This window comes from Pelodiscus sinensis, chromosome 13, assembly GCF_049634645.1.
Source record: "Pelodiscus sinensis isolate JC-2024 chromosome 13, ASM4963464v1, whole genome shotgun sequence".
NCBI lineage: Eukaryota > Metazoa > Chordata > Testudines > Trionychidae > Pelodiscus > Pelodiscus sinensis.
Genome location: NC_134723.1, coordinates 25,050,191 through 25,069,399, shown reverse-complemented (window position 1 = coordinate 25,069,399; position 19,209 = coordinate 25,050,191). Strand labels below are relative to the sequence as shown.

Here is a 19,209-nt window from a genome sequence, read left to right as displayed (position 1 = left end):
GGAAATTGAGCCTTTTTTTTTGCACACACAAGCACGCACACACATACACTATAGAAATCACAGTGAGAAGGAAGAAAGGAAGAGAGACTTTCCAATTCCGCTATGCAGGCAAGTTGGCAACCATGCAGCTACTGACCTGACTGCAGTGGTACTCACGGATTATAACAGCATGTGCTGTTCTGACACATCAATTACCATCTGTGCTGGGTTGCTTCTAGGATGTGCCCAGGTTCACGAAGAACAGTGCTCCAGAAATTACGCGAGGAGGAAGCTCAGAGGGTATGTCTACACTACAGCACTAATTCGAACTAACTTAGTTCGAATTAGTTAATTTGAACTAAGCTAATTCGAATTAGTGCATCTAGACTTAAAAACTAGTTCGAATTAGCATTTTGCTAATTCGAACTAGCATATCCACACTGAGTGGACCCTGAACCGAGGTTAAGGATGGCCGGAAGCAGTGCCGGCAGGGCATCAGATTAGGACTTAGAGCGTGGAGCTGCTGTCTCAGGCTAGCCGAGGGCTGTGCTTAAAGGGACCCGACCCCCACCCCGGACAGACAGTTCTCCGGGGTTCCCCGCTTGCAAAGCAGTCCTGGCTTGGAGTGCCCTGAGTGTCCACACTCGGCACATCACAGCACTCGGCCATCAGCCCGGCTGCACTTGCCACAGGCTGCCATCCGGAGGGGGGTGTCAATCAAGGGGCTTCAGGAGAGCTTCCACCCCGAGGAGCCCGCAGAGCCAGCCCAGTCCTCCCCACTGGGGGCTTTTACCCTATTCCTCCCTCACCTCCTTCCACTTACCCCTCCCTAGCCCCCCTTCCTGATGTACAAAATAAAGGACACGTGTGTTAAAAAATAGAAACTCTCCTTATTGAACAAAACTCAGGGAGACTGGGGAAAGGAGGTGGGAGAGGGGAAGAGAGAGGGTGGGACAGGGGAGGGCAACTAAAATGATCAGGGGTTTGGAACAGGTCCCATATGAAGAGAGGCTAAAGAGACTGGGACATTTCAGCTTAGAAAAGAGGAGACCGAGGAGGGATATGATAGAGGTCTATAAAAGCATGAGTGGCGTGGAGAGGGTGCATAAAGAAAAGTTCTTCATTAGTTCCCATAAAATAAGGACTAAAGGACACCAAATGAAATGAATGGGTAGCAGGCTTCCAACTAGTAACAGAAAGTTCTTCTTCACAAAGCAAATAGTCAACCTGTGGAACTCCTTGCTGCAGGAGGCTGTGAAGGCTAGAACTATAACAGAGTTTAAAGAGAAGTGAGATCAAGTCATGGAGGTTGGGTCCATGGAGTGCTATTAGCCAGGGGGTAGAAATGGTGTCCCTGGCCTCTGTTTGTGGAAGGCTGGAGATGGATGGCATGAGACAAATGGCTTGGTCTCGAAGGAGGTGAGGGAGGAATGGGGCACAAGCCCCTGATGGGAAGGACTGGGGTGGCTCTGCGGACTCCTCAGGGTGGAAGCTTTCCTGCAGGGCCTCATGGATCCTGACAGCCCCCCAATTGACCCTCCCCCGGACGGCAGCCTGTGGCAAGCGCAGCCGGGCTGATGGCTGAGTGCTGTGATGTGCCGAGTGTGGGCACTCAGAGCACTCCAAATGAGGACTGCTTTGCTGTCCCTCATTGAGGTAGACAAGCAAACGGGGAACCCTGAGAACTGTCTGTCTGGGGTGGGGATCGGGTCCCTTTAAGCACAGCCCTTGGCTAGCCTGAGGCAGCAGCTCCATACTCTAAGTCCTAACCTGATGCCCTGCCAGTACTGCTTCCGGCCAGCCTTAACTTCGGTTCAGGGTCCACTCAATGTGGACATGCTAGTTTGAATTAGCAAAACGCTAATTTGAATGAGTTTTTAGGTCTAGATGCACTAGTTCGAATTAGCTTAGTTCGAATTAACTAATTTGAATTAAGTTAGTTCGAATTAGTGCTGTAATGTAGACATACCCTTGGTCAGGCATCTGTGATTCAAACTAACTGGCCAAAGTCATCTCTGGCCCAAGCAGTTTTGTATCAAAAATCTTATGCTCCCTTCACAACATTTCAGGCTGATTTATTTCCTGCTGGTCACTCAATGAGGTAGGAGCCATAATTCATCACCAGCACCACACCCCTGGTAGAGCATGGTGCTGAAAGCAAATGGAATGCAGGTGTTTCTGGATCCCTCTTGAAGACATATCTAAATCAGGGTTACATCATTTGCCTCTTTAGATTCCATATCCATAAAGGAATCTTCTCCACTCCCATTGCTTTTGCACAGGGCAATGAGACAGTACCATACTTAAAGTGGAAAGGGGATGTCAAGGGGGCACAGAGCCAGAAATAATAATTAAAAGTTGAGCTGGATTGCTGAGGGGTGCACTTTGAGCACTGTCTTACCCAAGATGCTGCTCCCAGATTACAATACACCTCCCCTCCATCAGTGGTGCTGGAACTATTTTTAGGGGCACTCCCCCCTTTACCGCTGTTTGTGTCCCTCCTCACCCCAGGCTCGAGTCACACATAGGGTGCCAACTCTCTTGGACCAGACAGACTGGATGCCATTGCTGTAAATGGCGTCCAATCTGGGAGAGTTGGCAACCTAGCCACAGCTGGAAGTAGCAGTGGAATTCTGAGCCGAAGCCAGGAGCAGAGACCCAAGCTGGTAACAGGACCCTGAGTGGCAGTGGAGCCTCCAGGGCTGGTGGCCTGAACCCCAGGCATAGCAGTTGCAGAGCCTGTGGGGACAGTGGGGAGCGGGACCCCGGGAGGTGGCAGGGTCAGTTGGACCCCGAAGTTGGGAACCCAGTACTGGCAGAGGGTTGGCAGCAGGGCCGGACCCTAGGTGCAGGAAAGCCAAGTACAAAACCTGGAGGTGCTGCAGCAGACACCTCCATCCCCTCAATCTAAGCTTCCTGTGCCTATGTCCTCCAATTCTTTCCAACTCTCCTTAGCACCGAGTACAACTTTTGCCTAACAGAGAAATGTATCAACAGCTCTTTCATTCTGTCTTTTAGCATCTTATTGATTCCACAGCAGCATGTATATAACATTTCTCCTCTGCACATGTTAACAGCCCCATAAATATGAGTGTGAATCAAACGTGGGTGCTGAGAACTATGCCTTTCTCACCATCTAAGAAAGTAGTATCAATTCCAAATGCACAGATGGAATGTGGGTGGGAACATACTAAAACCTGCAGCCTGTTCCATTCATGCAGCACAAAGCCCAGGCCTGATCCACAGACTTTACACAGCTGTAATATAAGTAAGTGGATGAGCAATGAAATTAAGAATTTCATCACTGTTTCTAGTCAAATATCTCTGAGCAATTCATCAGTATTACTCCTCATCCAGCTCTGCAAGTAGTTGCCTGTTAATCATAGAATCATAGAATAATAGGACTGGAAGGGACCTCGAGAGGTCATCGAGTCCAGCCCCCCGCCCTCAAGGCAGGATCAAGCTCCGTCTACACCATCCCTGACAGATGTCTATCTAACCTGTTCTTAAATATCTCCAGAGAGGGAGATTCCACCACCTCCCTTGGCAATTTATTCCAATATTTGACCACCCTGACAGTTAGGAATTTTTTCCTAATGTCCAATCTAAACCTCCCCTGCTGCAGAGTGTGTATGAATAGAAACAAGCTGAATGTTTGGCACTGACTAGGTGTGCACATGTGGCTACAGGGTACAGAGGCTATGGAGTGGAGAGGATAGAGCCCTGAGACCGTTTGATTTCTGGGCACTAGATTTTCCCATTGGCAGGATACCAATAATTTCCATTGAAAACCATGGGAATTACTGGTTTCTGCACTGGGATAAATCAAACTTAAGAGACAGCCAATCCATTCAGTGCATCATGGGAGCAAAGGGTCAAATTCAGGCCTGGCACAAGTGGTCTCAATTCCATCACCCAAACAGCATAGAGACATCTGTCCCAGGAGAAAGTATCACAACCTACACAGAAAATAAAGTGCTGATGTGCTCTGCCTGAGCAGGGAGGTGCGTACGTGAGTGTGCATGGGCATTGCCTGCAATTAGAAAAGGGGATGTGGACTTATTAAAAATGGTCATGGCAGGTAAAACTGGGTCACGTCCTCATCTCTACAAACATGCATCTTCAAAGCTGTCCCAGATGACTGTAATACACCCCTTGGAAAGACAAGAGGCAGCGATTACAGTGGGGATACAGCATAGCAAAGGCAGCTGGATGTCCGAACATCATGGTGATGAAGCTGCTGTCTCCACAAGCATCGCAGTCCAAGTCATGCTAGGAAGACAGCATGGGGACTGAAAGAGAGAGAGAGGGAGACCATGGCATGAGCTCTGGAGCATGCACATAGGAACCATAGTTCCCAACGGGGATAGGATCTGGGACTTTCTAAACTACAAACACTGGTCTCCTCATTTGAACTAAAGTTGAGCTGTAAGAAAGCAGTAGACTTTTAGAGTCACTGGACTTGGCTACTATCAGGAGACATAATCACACACACAGTAAGCGAGGGTATTACACATTACACAACAGTGATTCAGCGATTATGTAAAGGGACTGTCGGCCCTTTACTAGAACTCGGTAGGGGATGGGGGATTGGTTGATTAGCTCCCACTATTGAAAGGAAGGGGAGAAATCAGGATCCTAAGACTAACAACCCCTAGGAGCAATGGGAAGAGGCCAGCACTCCAAATCAGCCAGATTGACAGAGCAGGAAGGCCAATGAGGGAATGAAGAGACTGGGGAGAGTCCTCCCCAGACCTCTGTGTGAACTGGATTTACCTGGGTCAGACTGAGTGGGACCGAGCTAAAGAGAGAGCATGTGCCTGGGCTGAGCTGGGGAGGAGCCATGCCTGAGACACAGTGGAGAAGCAGATCCATGTGGGGAGCAGGGCTGCAGCCACAGCGCCAGAAGGTAGGGTTGCCAGATGGCTGAAACAAAAATACCAAACACCCCCCCACCCCACTGGCCAGGAAGGGGGGGGGGCAAAGGGGCTAGCCAGGAGAGATGGGGGGCCAACAGGAAGCAGGGCTAGTCGTGGGGGCGGGGGGTGTCGGCCGGAACAGTGCTGGCCGCAGGATATCGGGGGAAGAGGGACCGGCCAGGAGAGGGTGGGGCTGGCCGGGAGTAAGGGGGAGGGTGGGAAGCACAACTGGGGGGGATCAGGGGCCGCGAGGGTGGCCGGGAGGAAGGGATGGTGGGAAGCAGAGCTGGGGGGGGGGGGCTGCAGCGGCACTGGCTGGAGGACATCAGGAAGAGGAACGGGCCAGCAGGAAGCAGAGCTGGGGGGGTCGGGGGCTGCAGAAAGGGGGAGCGGGAAGCACAGCTGGTGGGGAGGAGGTGCAGCGGCGCTGGCCGAAAGATCAGGAGGGGAAGTGGGAAAGAACCAGCTGGCCGGGAAGGGGAGGGGGACTGACCTGGGCACTTGCTGCCTGTCCCGCGCAGGCTCCCAGCGACGCCCAAGCTAGGAGGAGGCTTCCCCTCCTCCTCGCACTCAACCGACTGAGGGCTCCCGGCGGCAATCGTGGCCCCGCCTCCCAGCCGGGACTCCCAGCCGCTCCGCCTGCCTATGCCAGGCTTCCGTCCGGTGTGCAGCCGGAAAAATCAGAAAATACCTGACATTGGACTTGTCCGGTATTTTCTGGGTTTTTTTTTACTGGACAGAGCGTGCAAATACCGGACTGTCCAGTACAATACCGGACACCTGGCGGCCCTACCAGAGGGGCCAGAGAAGCAGACCAGGAACAGGAGGCAGCAGAGCAGAGAGTGGAGTGGGGGCACGAACACGCTGGAGTTGGATGTGGTGAGCAGCAGGGGAGGACCCTGCATAGAGGCCCAGCATAGGAGGACTCCACCAGCCAACAGGCTGTGCAGGCCAGACTGGGGGGGAAGGGTGGACGCTGAGGAGAAGGGTCCTGCCACCCAGAGCAAGTGTGTGACCTGCAGCACAGCCAGGGCCTAAGGAGGCCTGGGACCTACAAGGAACAGACTGTGAGCTGACCTTACATTAGAAAGATGTGGAGAAATTGGAGAAGATCCAGAGAAGAGCAACAAAAATGATTAAAGGTCTAGAAAACATGAGCTCTGAGGCATGGCTGAAGGAATTGGGCTTGTTTCGTTTGGAAATAAGACTGAGAGGGGACATGATAGCGGTTTTCAGGTGTCTAAAAGGGTATTACAGGGAGGAGGGGGAAAATTGTTCTTCTTGGCCTCTGACAATAGGACAAGAAACAATGGGCTTAAACTGCAGCAAGGGAGGTTTAGGTTGAACATCAGGAAATATGTCCTGCCTGTCAGGGTGGTTAAATACTGGAATAAATTGCCTAGGGAGGTTGTGGAATCTCCATCACTGGAGATATTTAAGAGCAGGTGAGACAGACACCTGTCAGGAATGATATAAACTGCGCTTAGTCATGCCATGAGGGCGGGGGACTTCATGATCTCTCGAGATCCCTTCCAGTACTAATATTCTGTGATTCTATGATTACAGATACACTGTGACGTCTCCCGTGCCATAGAGTGGAGTGATCTGTTTTCCATTAACTTTGTCTATTTTTCCCTGTTCTCTTTTCTTTACATTGATTGTTGCTTAGTAAAACTATATTTTCTTGGAACTGTATGCAATCATCTGTGGGCCAGGGAAACGTTCAATGAGAAGAGAACACTCTGGAGTGGGGACACCCTAGCCCCTGCAATAGTGGCCCTGCCTTAAAAATCGCTTTTTCGGAAAAGCATCCTGCCAATCTAGACGCGCTTTTCCGAAAATGCTTTTAATGGAAATCTTTTCCATTAAAAGCATTTTTGGAAATTCATGCCAGTGTAGACGTAGCCATACTGTCTACTTTTTATGTTACCTGGGTTGTATGAGCTTAGATATTGATTACTTATTACTTATTATCCTGTTACTTATCTGTAAATGCAAGCTGATATGTTGTCACTAGGGCTACATCTACACTGCGGAGCTATTTTGGGATACCTCCAGTATCCTGAAATAGTTATTCCATGTCTTAAGAGCACACTCATTATATTGAAATATAACAGGCTTGCTATTCCAACGACCCTGTAAACCTCATTTCATAAGGGTTAAGGGACATTGTGGAATAGCACCTTATTTAAAAATGATTTCAAAATACGCTATTTCAAGGAAAGAGTGCTGTGTAGACGTATCCTAGGTGTTCCCAGTTTTCAGTGCTTCTTTTCTGCTATGGCAACATATCCATTTTTATGTAACTAATGGCTCCTGCATATGAAGCTTTAGCCTGTGTTTATCTATAGTATATTTCCTGTCTCAAATGCACCAAAAATTGTTTGAGCTGGTTAGAATGTTTGCCCCATAAATAGAATGTCACAGTAGCAAAGTTTGTAATTAATATCAAAAGGCATCTCAGCTGGACCTCCCTGTATGAAACAGCATTTCTTTGAAGATGAAAATACTGTTACATTATAAAGTAAGTATACTTTTGTACAGCTATATTTTGCTTCTTCGTTGTTTTGCTGTTTACAGTTTCCAATTCAGAAAAGGTATTTTTTTAATAAAGCAACAAAATGAGCACTTTTTCCTTCTAGCGCAGTGATAAAGGTTGTATAAGAACTAGAACAATCTAAAATAACCAACATTTCTGCTCCTCACATTGGTGTAATTCTTCCAGCAACCTCATGTCATAGGTTGTCATAGCTACATCTCTCGAGAGGTGTGGCTTTCACCCCAAGAGTTGTAGCAATAATGAAGAAAATTCCTAGTGTAGACCAGATCTTAACTGAAGTATTCTGGATTTACATCAGTGATGTAAGTCAAGCCCTGGTTCCCCAGTTTTTCTTTTGAACGTGTTTCTGTTCCTGCACTAATCAAAATGTGAACCGCAGTTCTTCAGATTTAAAGGGACATGTTCAGACAATTAAACCTCCCAAATTAACTTTTGTGAGAGAAAAAAAGTGGGATTCCCCATCAGTAGGCATGGGGAGAAATGTTTTCGTAAAATTACAAATCAGCAAAAATATTTGGGTTAGATTTACGCTCTCACCTGCAAAGCTGGCAGCCAAGGCACAAAACAGCACCTTGCTAAGGCTAGAGAATGAGAAAGTGCACTTGATTCCACACAAGGACCTTGTGTACGCTGGCAATATTTGAATTCCTAACTTGCCATCAATAGAGCTTGACCCACAGGTGTTAGTGGTGGGGGATGCTGTAATACACACAAGGTTCAGTTGTTGTGGTCTAGGAGTTCAGAAATCATCCCTACTCAGGATATCATCTTTCCTCCCCTCCACAAGCCATTCTTTACCCCATTTATCTATGTGCTAATTTAATCTGGTTCCTGAATCCAGCAACCTGCTAGCCACATGTGAAGGGAGCTTTCAGAGGAAAACAAACATCCCCAGGTTTTGATGAAAATGAAAAGTTGGGTGCTGTCCATTATAAAGGCTAAAAGCCACACTTTGCCTTTCACTTGGATTTGTCATTAACATGGGAGAGGTTTTATTTTTGAAAAACTTTTTTTTTTTTTGCATCCTCTCTTTGGATTCAGGAATGTGGTGAGATGGATTTTAAAAAGAGATGGCAGCACTGCTCTTTCTTAGCTCTCTTCCCCTCTTTGTGCCAAAGGGCATATGACAATCCTAATAATTCAAGGGAGAGAAAGTTATGAATGCATTGCACATTTTATGGCTCTATGTAATAAAATATTTTGTAATAAAATCTTTTTTATGCACAAAAGTCTGACATTTGTCCTAGTGTACCATCCTGCCTCTGGCAGTGTCCAAATGCCTTATACTTCAGAGAAAGGTGTAAACTGCTAACATACTTAGCTAATTGTGCTATGCCGCATATTACAGAGAAAAATTCCTTCTTGTGGCTTTTGGTAACGCTTCCATTGTCTTAGTTTGCATCACTCTAAACATTATGAAAGCAGGGGTGCAAAATTTCACATAGCTAGGGTGAGAATTTATTTTATTATTGATGAGTGAATAAAATACTTAAAGCTTTTGTCATTATTATCAAGTATAGCTTGATACAGCAGGGATGTGCCTAGGTTGATAAATGTTCACAAGCATTTCATAAAGCTAATGCTTCAGATAGTATTATTGACCATCATATTAGTCAACCCTTTTATAAAATCCAGCCTTAGTTCTTGCTATGACCTCTTCTGTCTGCAAATTTCACCGGTTGACCTCACTCTGCATGAAACAGTGTTTCCTTGCATAGTTTTTACATCCACATCTCTTAAATTTTGTGGAGTGACCTCTATTTTGCATAGAGAAGGTAGGGTAAAAAATAAATACCCCCCCAAAAAACCCAAACTGACAAACCAAACAAAACTCACCTCCTCCAAAATATTCTAGCAGAAATCACCCAAGGTTTGTTTACGGTGGAGCAGAAAATGAACACGCAGTAGAATGACTGTTCTGGAATACATAGCAACTCTGAAAATCACTGTGCTTTCTCTGGATTGTAATCAAGGCTGCAAATGACTATGTGCTCTTCACTTTCACTGCTGCCACTGTTGGTGCATCAGACACCTCTACATCTAGAAAAGCCAATGCCTTTTTAAAATTGGGATCCTGTGTATAACCATTTTTAAATTGACAGAACTGAAGAGATTCATACTGGATTTTATAAACCTAATATATAGTTTCATGATAACTCAGCAGCTTTTAAAGCAAAGAACCTGTTGACCATATGAAAGATCACAGATTTATAGCACAAGATAATGAAAACCTATTAAATTATCTGGTGTGTCCCCCTGGCTGATAAAACACATCTTGGTCAAGATGTCCCCATGAGACATTTATTTGCGAGGCAAAGGGAATATATAATGGGTCCACTGTGTCTGTTGAGCCTCACATTAGAGGCCATGTTCTCTAATGCCTAGAGCAGGAAGCTCCTGTATTCTATATCGAACTCTGTTGTGGCCAGTCATTTAACTGAATTCTGACTGATTTCTCTTTCTTATTTACCTCATATGGAGATGGTGAAAGTTTCACTGATTAAAATTTGTCAGCATTTTGAGCTAGGGATGTTAGATAGCTGGTAATTAAATAGTCAAGTAACTGCATGAATGCTTATCTGTTACTCAGCTATTCTATAGTCCCCGGGAGGCAGGACTTGGAGCCAGTGCAAGCCAGCCACATTCCCGGGGAGCCCCTGCCAGCCCATACTGCTGCCTCTGTATCTCTGGTACCATGGGCAGGGGCTGCTGCTGCAAAGCAGCCTCTGCCTGCAGTGGACCCAGACTTGCTGCAGACAGGCTGCTTTGCGGCAGCCTCCCCTGCCCCACCTACGCTGCTGTATCTGGTGGAGGCAGTAGCGCTGGGAAAGGGGGGCTGATGGCACCATGCAGCCAGTGCTGGGGGGAACCAGCTTTTAAGCCGGCTCCCCCTAGCACCGGCTTCTGCTTCCCCCTGCTTGCTGCCACTGATACAGAGCCAGCAAAGGGAGAGAGGGAATGCAAGTAGTCAACTAGATTAACCGATAAGTCTGGGTTTATCAGTTAATCGCATAGTTGACTACTCATTTACATCCCCACTTTGAGCTGTTCACATGAAAAGGACAAGAGAAATGCAGACAACTTATTGTCTATAATCTGCAGACAACCCCCTAACTTGAAGCAAATTCTTTCCAGCAGACACACATCATACCTCAGACACACTCACCCAGGAGCTTACTCCTGCAATAAATCCCGTTGCCCAACTCTGTCCACATGTCTATACAAGTGACACCATCACAGGACCTAACCACATAAGTCGCAACATCAGGGGCTCATACAACTGCATATCCTCCTATGTGAAATATGCCATTAAGTGCCAGCAATGCCCCTCTGTCATATATATTGGCCAAACTGGACTGTCTCTGACAAAGGATAAATGGACACAAGTCAGGTATCAGAAATGGTAACACACATAAACCTGTAGGGAAACATTTTAACCTGCCAGGGCACTCATTTAAAATAAGCCATTCTTCTATAAAGGAACTTGGGAGAGAGAGTGTGGAATTGACCTTCATATGTAAATTTGACACTGTTTCCCTGGGCTTGAACAAATTGGATGTCCCATCATAAAGCCAGCTTTCCGTGCATTTAACACCTCATTTACATCAAAAGCTAAGTGTGGGACACTGCCAGCCCACTCAATTACCCTCATTAGCAGTGGCATTAAAATTGACATGTACTTTCCCCCCCTCCCTTCTTTTTCTGTTATAAATCCTGGGTTCTTGTTTTTTCCACTGCAGTTCATTTGAAGAAGTGGGTTTTACCCACAAAAGCTCATGATACTATATAGTCTCTAAGATGCCACAGACCTACTCATTTTCTGCAGACAAATGTTATTCTTAGAAACTGGCTAGCAATGAGGTTTCCCCCTTATTTAGATGGCTGTGGTTTGGATGGTTTTACGCACTCTTGGTCAGGAAAGAGCCTAGATACAAGCTACTTTGGGGCTAGTGCTGGACTAGCACTGGACTTTTGACAGTCAGGAGTGGTGTATACTATGACCTATAGATCCCTTATTCCTTCTTAGATGGTCACTTCCCATTTTGTATGTAAGAAACTAATTTTCCTCCCTAAGTAGAATACTTTGCATTTGTCCTTATTAAACTTCATCCTATTTACCTCATAACCATTTCTCCAGTTTGTCCAGATCATTTTGTACTATGACCCTATCATCCAAAGCATTTGCAACCCCTCCCATCTTGGTATCATCTTCAAACTTTATTATTGTACTCTCTATGTCATAATCTAAATTGTTGATGAAGATACTGAAAAGAACTGGTCCCAAAACTGATCCCTGTGGAACCTTCTATCTTCTCTAGAGGAAGCCCCATCTGTCCATCATCAAAATGGAAATAAAACAGGTCAGGAACTGTCTCCATTTTTGAATTGGTTCTGTAGCTTGATGATAGTCCTCTAATTTCTTTGGTGGAGTATTCTGCTGTAATTTTTCTCTGTGTTTTTCTTTTCTGGGTGGTGGGAGTGAATTTACCTACAATGCTTTAGTTTCATTTTTATTTTATTTTTGTTTCCTTGTCAATTTTTTTCTTTTTGGTTTTGTTTCTTCTCATCCTCCTTTTCTGTGGCTTCGTTTCCCCTTTTTAATTAGAAGTCCTAGAGCAGCAGTGCTTTGTAACATTCACCCTCAAGAGCTAGCAGATGAATTGGAAAGCCTGTTTGGAAGAGCAAAAACACCCACTGAAATTTTATTTTTTTGCTGGATCAGAGACAGTGGGAAATTTGTGCAAACTTTGGAATAAAACTATATTTCTCTGAAGATCCCAACTGCAGAATGTAGGGACTATTTAACTCTTTTTTAGGAGTTACTCTCATGGGTTAACTGTTTTTAATCAAACAAACACACCTCCAAAGGAATTGTCCCAAACTTCCACTATACCTTATTTAAGCTTTCTTCTTGCATCTTCCATTAATATGTATTTTGCAATTTGGGTCCAGGAAGCATAAGTGAATAGAAAGCAATGGGATTTTTGAGGGTTATACCACTAAAATATGAAGTTATATATTCATATTAAGATATATGTATAATGTACTATGCTATATTATAGGTATTATTTTACAGCATCACTAAGGGGTTGATTCTGCAAAGACCTACAAGCCCATCTATTGTTACCTAAAATCAGTAGCAGACTCCATACAAGTAATTATAGCCCCGATTTTGCAAAAGAGGCTGGTCGTCTATGTGGCTTGACTCTTATTTCTGTTTAGTGGAGAAGGGGTCTGTGGAACCCTTTGCAGGAGAAAGATATATTGAGAGTGGTCCAAATTCTTTGCAGGATTAGTCCCCTAGATTGTAAGCATCTGAAGGCAAGGACCAAGTTGTCTTCTGTGTCTCGTATATAATGTCCATATTGAAGTATAAACACAACAAAACCATTAACGTCACTCCTATTAGCAACAACAAACCAAGGCACCTGATCTGCTTGGTCAGTACCCTTTGCAACTGCCCCTAATATTAATACGAGTTAAGTGTGTACACAAAATAAGTAAAGGACAGCCACCCACGTCTTCATCCTGCTACCTTTACAGAGAAGGGGGAAAGATCCTGTTGACATCAGTGGGAGCGAGCTAGGGTCCACACACTGTACCACAATAAACACATGATCACAGTAGTACTGTGTCTTTTTTATTTTCGCGGTGGGAGACTGTTCTGGTGGCTCCCGGGTGAGCCAGGCTGCAGGTGGTAGTTCAAGTCAGTGATCCAGCAAAGAACATGCATAGCCAGCAGTACCCAGCATGGCTTGCAATCAGCTGCTGTCACAGCCTTGCACACCCAGAACAAGCACTTAAGGTATGAATGGGAGCGGAGGAGGATGAGCTGGCGTTTCCACTGGAGTCTGCTTCTCGGATTGGTGGCTTAGACTGAAAGCACCGCCGTGAACGTAAAATCTAGTTACTGTGAACAGCTCGTTCCGTTTCCAGACACCGGAGCCGATTATTCTGCGAAGGTTTTGCCTTCTTCCCCTCACCGTGTCTCCACCCAGATGGAAAAGTTACGAAGCTAACCCGCCCGGTGGGAGCTGCACGCGGGGACTCAGATGGGCTCGACACGGGGATGAGCCTAGTGCCTTAAGAAGGGAGAGAGGAGGCTGGTAAAATCTTACCCTTTCAGCCCGAGTTACAGGCTACGGGGGAAGAAGCAGCGGGCCGCCGGTTTACCTGTAGTAAGCAGCATTGTGCCAGCTGGCTCGTCCTCGCGCCCCGTGGCACCCGAGTCAGCACCCAGAGGGGAAGGCTACGTGTGAGAGTCCCGGGGGGCATGCACGGCGGGGAGGATCTGGAGGCTACGCGGTGGGGGGTGCAGAGAGACACAGTATTTTGTGCTTTGGGAGCAGAGTGGGCCCTGGGGAAATCCAGAGGGAGATGGGGATGCAGGGGGGAATGGGCGGGTAGCAGAGAGCACAGAGCTGGCGGGTGGGGGGCTCCGGAAAGGGGGCGCCCAGCGTCTCTTTTTGATCCCTCTGCTAATGATGGAGGCGAAAGAGTAAAGTTGGCGGGGGGCGGGGCGGGGCCTCCTTCTGCTCCCCACCTCCCTCAAAGGGGAGAGCCACAGAAGCCAAATGCTGCGGGGATGATGGGGGGGGGTGCAGGAAGATGGAGGGAAGGGGGCGGCACAGATCCGGCAGGCGGTGATGGGGAGTGAAAGCAGCTGGCTGAGCCCCCCCCTCCCCGCCCCCGCGGGAGAGCGCCAGCCCCAGCAGCCCAGCAAGTGGGCTGTCCCCAGCCAGGGGGCGCGGGGCACATGCGCCGTGAGAGCACTGCGGAGTGCCAGGCTGGGCGAAGCTCCCGGGCACACACACGCGCAGAGGCAGCCGCGGTATCTGCATCCCCGGCTCCGCACCCGCCTCCTCCTCCCGCGCCGCAAACATGCTCGGCCCGGCCAGCCGCCTTGGCTCCGCGGCCGCCCAGCGCTGAGGGCATCCCCCCCTCCCGGCCCAGCAGCACCCAGGTAAGGGCGGCCCGAGGGGGCTCTGCGCTCCCTGCGAAGGGTGGCGGGGCGTGGAGTGGGGGGTTCCCGGCCGCTGGGCATGACGATGCAGGGGCTCTCCAGCCATTTGCACAGAGGGTTGTCCTGCCTGGGCGCGGGGGATGGGAGCTGCAGGGGCGCGGGAAGGCTCCTATCCCTCTGCAAGGCTGGGATGGGAGGGCCGGGGGTTCCCACCCTATTGCACGGCGGTGGCTGGGCGCTGGTGAGAGCGGCACGTCCAGCCATGGCTGGCACGTGTGGGGAAGAGGGAATGTCGGACGGGAAGGAGGATCCCCTCAAAAATCCCCCCAGAAGGGTGGATCAGGGTGGGGCTGTGGAGGGAAAGCCCGGAGCGTCTGGATCCGCTACCGCTGGGCTGCAGAGAGGTGGAGGGGGCAGGAAGCCAAGCTGCATTTGGGGGGGTGAGGTCTAGTGACCACCACCCCCCGGGCACCGAGCCAGCACCGCACGCAGGGGATGGGTAGGCGGCTGAAGTAACTCAGCAAGAGCTGACACACATCCCGGGCAGCAGCCTGGGACATTCTGGCTAAGGTGCTGGTGGGGGCTGGAGGCTGGATAGCTCAGAGCTGGCTGGAGTATCGCTGCAAGATGCCTGTCAGAGTCAGAGGCTCCGTTCAGATCTGTGGGGTCTTGTTTAAGAACGGGGTTTCGCTCCTGGCTGCGCACAGAGCTCCGAGGGCTGGCCCAGGGCTCTGGTTACCCTTAGCTGGAAGCAGAGACTAGCGTTGGCTCCATCACTCTCTGTTGACAATCCGCCAAGGCAGCAAGAGCTGGGAGCTTGCAGGTGAAATTGACATGCTGAGGGCAGCTGACCCCCAAACTCCCAAACTCCCATCCCATTGGGTATTCTAGGTTGATGACTTCACACTTGTAGATGCGTGCCCCCCCCCCCTTCCATCTCTTGAGGGATTTGGAAGTTGAGAGACCTGGAAGATGTGATTGGATGGGAGGGGGGATGAGGGCTGGGAAAAGCCCAGCTAATCAGGAAGAAACATCAATGTTATAACAGCTGTCAACTCAGCATGAGCTCTTGACCTGCAACCAAAGTACACCTGCCCCAGGTTTCAGTGAATCTTGAGGTCATAAGTCTAGGCGGGTGTGTGCAATTTTTAGAACATAAGAATGGCTGTACTGGGTCAGACCAAAGGTCCATCTAGCCCAGTATCCTGTCTTCCAACAGTGGACAATGCCATGTGCCCCAGAGGGAGTGAACAGAACAGGTAATCATCAAGTGATCCCTTTCCTGTCATCCATTTCCAGCCTCTGACAAACAGAGGCTAGGGACACCATTCCTACCCATCCTGGCTAATAGCTGTTGATGGACCTAACCTCCATGAATTTATCGAGTTCTTTTTTTGAACCCTGTTAAAGTCCTGGTCTTCAGAGCATCCTCTGGCAAGGAGTTCCACAGGTTGACTGTGTGCAGTGTGAAGAAAAACGTCCTTTTGTTTGTTTTAAACTTGCTATTTATTAATTTAATTTGGTGACCCCTAATTCTTATGTTATGAATAACTTTTCCTTATTCACTTTGTCCACACCAGTCATGATTGTATAGACCTCTATCATGTCCACCATTAGTCTCCTCTTTTCTAAACTGAAAAGTCCCTGTCTTTTTAATCTCTCTTCATATGGGACCTGTTCCAAACCCCTAAACATTTTTGTTGCCCTTTTTTGAACCTTTTCCAATGCCAATATATCTTTTTTTAGATGAGCCAACCACATCTGTATGTAATATTCACAGTGTGGGCGTACCATGGTTTTATATAGAGGCAATAAGATATTTTCTGTCCTTTTCTCTACCCCTTTTTTAATGATTCCTAACATTCTGTTTGCTTTTTTGACTGCGGCTGCGCACTGAGTGGATGTTTCTGGAGAACTATCCACAATGACTCCAAGATCTCTCTCTTGAGTGGTTATAGCTAAATTAGTCCCCATTATTTTGTATATATAGTTGGGATTATATTTTCCAGTGTGTATTACTTTACATTTATCAACATTAAATTTTATTTGCCATTTTGTTGCCCAATCACTTAGTTTTGTGAAATCATTTAATTTCCTTGGAGTGACATTTTTACTAGTCACTGGCAGCTGTGTTTGTGTGTTGTTTTCATCAGGCCTTTCGTTAGCACGGGTTTCACTGATCGGCTGCACCTGCTGTGTCAGTGATTATATTGTGTGTAATAACATGTCTGTCCTGAGAGATTATGGGGATAGTGCAGGCAGGGGGCAGTGCAGTAGGTCAGATTTGAAACTGCTGGTTGCTGGTTTGTGACAGGGGCACTTTAGGAGGATTTCTTTTCATTTCCACCTGGCAACTGACCAGATGTAATTAGGCAAATGTACAGGCATGTATTAACTCATGGAAAGCAGTACCTTCCTGCAGGAATCTCATATAAACAAGGTGTCTATTCTGCACATTTCCAATGTGTCATCACCAGGTTTTCGGAATGCCAGGTATAAGTATAAATAGAAATATAGACTACCCAGAAAGAGCACCTAGGGTTCCAGCAGTACATGATTCAGGTTCTCTTACTTACTGGGCAGTTTTCATTTTATAAATAAAGTCTCAGAGATTCTCTGTTTCCTTGTCATTTTAATGTGCCCAAAATACTGCTGATTTATGCACTTTAACATCAATACATCAGTTCAGGCACATTTCAGTGTAATTCATATGTGCTTTATTTGTTATCTTATCTACAATAACTTTACCACCAGCTTGTCAGCCATGATGGTAATGGGTGCAGAGGAAGAACCTAGAGAACTGGTAGAGTTAATTCCTTTTGTAAGCCAGAACTTCAAACTGACCAGTGTATTTGTGAGTTTTTGGTTTAGGTTGCTTGTGTTCTGTGTATTTTGTAGAAGGAGTTGATGGTCTAATTCAATCACAATGGCAATAGACTTTCTTTCAGACAATCTATCTCCTTACCTTGTCTGCATCAGTGTGTAGTCCACTAAACAACAACAGTAGCACGGTTGGGTTCTCTAGAACTGTTTGCCCATGATAGTGCTAGTTCATCAGCACTATACAGTCAAGATTAAAGTTAACTTGTACAGTGTATTAATGCTTCCTGAGAACATACTAGTGCATACTATAAGAGAGTTTCAGTGTGTCTAGTTGATAGAGCCAGTGGGATTTACACAATGCGATCCTTGGCTGCTTTCTTCTTTAATACGGAGGTGGAGCCTGAAGAAAGATCATGTCATGGCTGAGACCAAGATGCATCTTTTTCTTGGAACTGTTGTTTATACAGGCCGCAGCTTTCAACTGAAGATGATGATAGCCAAGATGATGGAGCCACGAGGCTCCTGAGATCTTAGTAAGTTGAAAAATTGGCAGTGCTATTCATTAGTAACCACACACTTTATTTGCATAGAAAGCTTTGGGCCTGATCCTCCAAGTTACCAAATGCTCACCATTCCCAAAGTTGATGGGAGTTAGGTTGCTCAGGACATTACAATTATGTTCCTCATTGGATTGACTGTGGCCAAAGAGCTTTAATTGTTCATGCTGTTCAGTACTGACCCCAAAGAGACTGATGTTATTTTCCTCTGGGAAGCCAAGAGCAATGAAGTTTGTCTGTAAGAGCATCTAGTAGTATCATGGAAGTGTAAGGTAACCACAATGAAAGGCACTGCACCAGACAATGATCTGAAATGAGTGAAAAGAAAGGCATTTGGATAAAGGAAAACATCCGATCCAGTCACCTACTGTTCAAAGCTTGTCCCTGGGGTTACCAGAGTCCCTTGGACATTGGGAGAAAATGGGTTTGGTTCAGTTTGATAGTGCCTTACGCCCCACTGCATGAATCTTGTAAAAGATAAGAAATGTTGTGGTGCTATATAAGCAGTGACAAAGCTTAAAAGAGAAATTAAAATAGCTAACAGTTATTATTATTGGACCAATTATTGTTATTATTCAGCCAAAATAGACTTCAAGATTTGGCAGCTGCTGCTGGATTTGTATAGTACTATACATGTGCCTGTTGCTCTGCAGATAAATGAAGATGGCAGAGCCGTTTTCCATGCAGCTTACAGTCCAAATTAAACATAGGATAGGTTAATGGCTGGAGGGGGGAGGGGAAGGAAGGAGGGTGAAGTTTATGTTAAAAAATTACAGGATTCTATTACATCCTCACCTTGTTGGTTCCATGCTGTATTATGTCAGAATGTGAAGGTATTATATTTATAAGAGAACAAAGATAGTGGAGACGTCTGATCTGGAAGGGAAACTGAAAGGGCACGAGGCTCCAGGGATCTGAAGGAGAAGAATGAGATTGCATGGTGCAAAGAATCAGGCAGGAGATTATATGCCTAGTGGATGAGGTGAGAAAAATCCAGGGGTAGGAGAAATGTAGGGGCGTGAGTAGGCTAGCAGTGATTGATGGGAGGCAAAAGTGTAGGAAGTGATAAAACTACAATCTCTAGGCAGCTTGTGCTGTGACCACTGCTTATCATGTAATTCATGATCATCACATTATTTCCTTGTTCTCTGTTTGTTTCATCTATATGAAAAAAGAACAAAAAAACAAAATACCACAAAACCTAAATGCACAGAGAAAATAGCTAAGTGAAAATTTGGTCACCAATTAGGTATTAAGCTTTGGTAGCTTTCATCTGTAAAATAACATTTAATTTTGTTCTTTATGATTTAAAATAAATATATAATGAACCCTGAGGCTGCGTCTAGACTGGCATGATTTTGCGCAAATACTTTTAACGGAAAAGTTTTTCCGTTAAAAGTATTTGCA

At 46.5% G+C, this 19,209-nt stretch overlaps 1 protein-coding gene across 1 annotated transcript in view; it reads left to right on the top strand.

Annotated features, from left to right (window-relative positions):
* Positions 1 to 14,116: 14,116 nt before the first annotated feature.
* Positions 14,117 to 19,209, top strand: part of LOC102449094 (actin-binding protein WASF3-like) — a 55,461-nt gene continuing 50,368 nt past the window's right edge. Inside the window, exon 1 of the mRNA XM_075940869.1 lies at positions 14,117 to 14,422. The gene's annotated coding sequence lies outside the window, so the exon portion shown is untranslated. The remainder of the gene's footprint in view (positions 14,423 to 19,209) is intronic.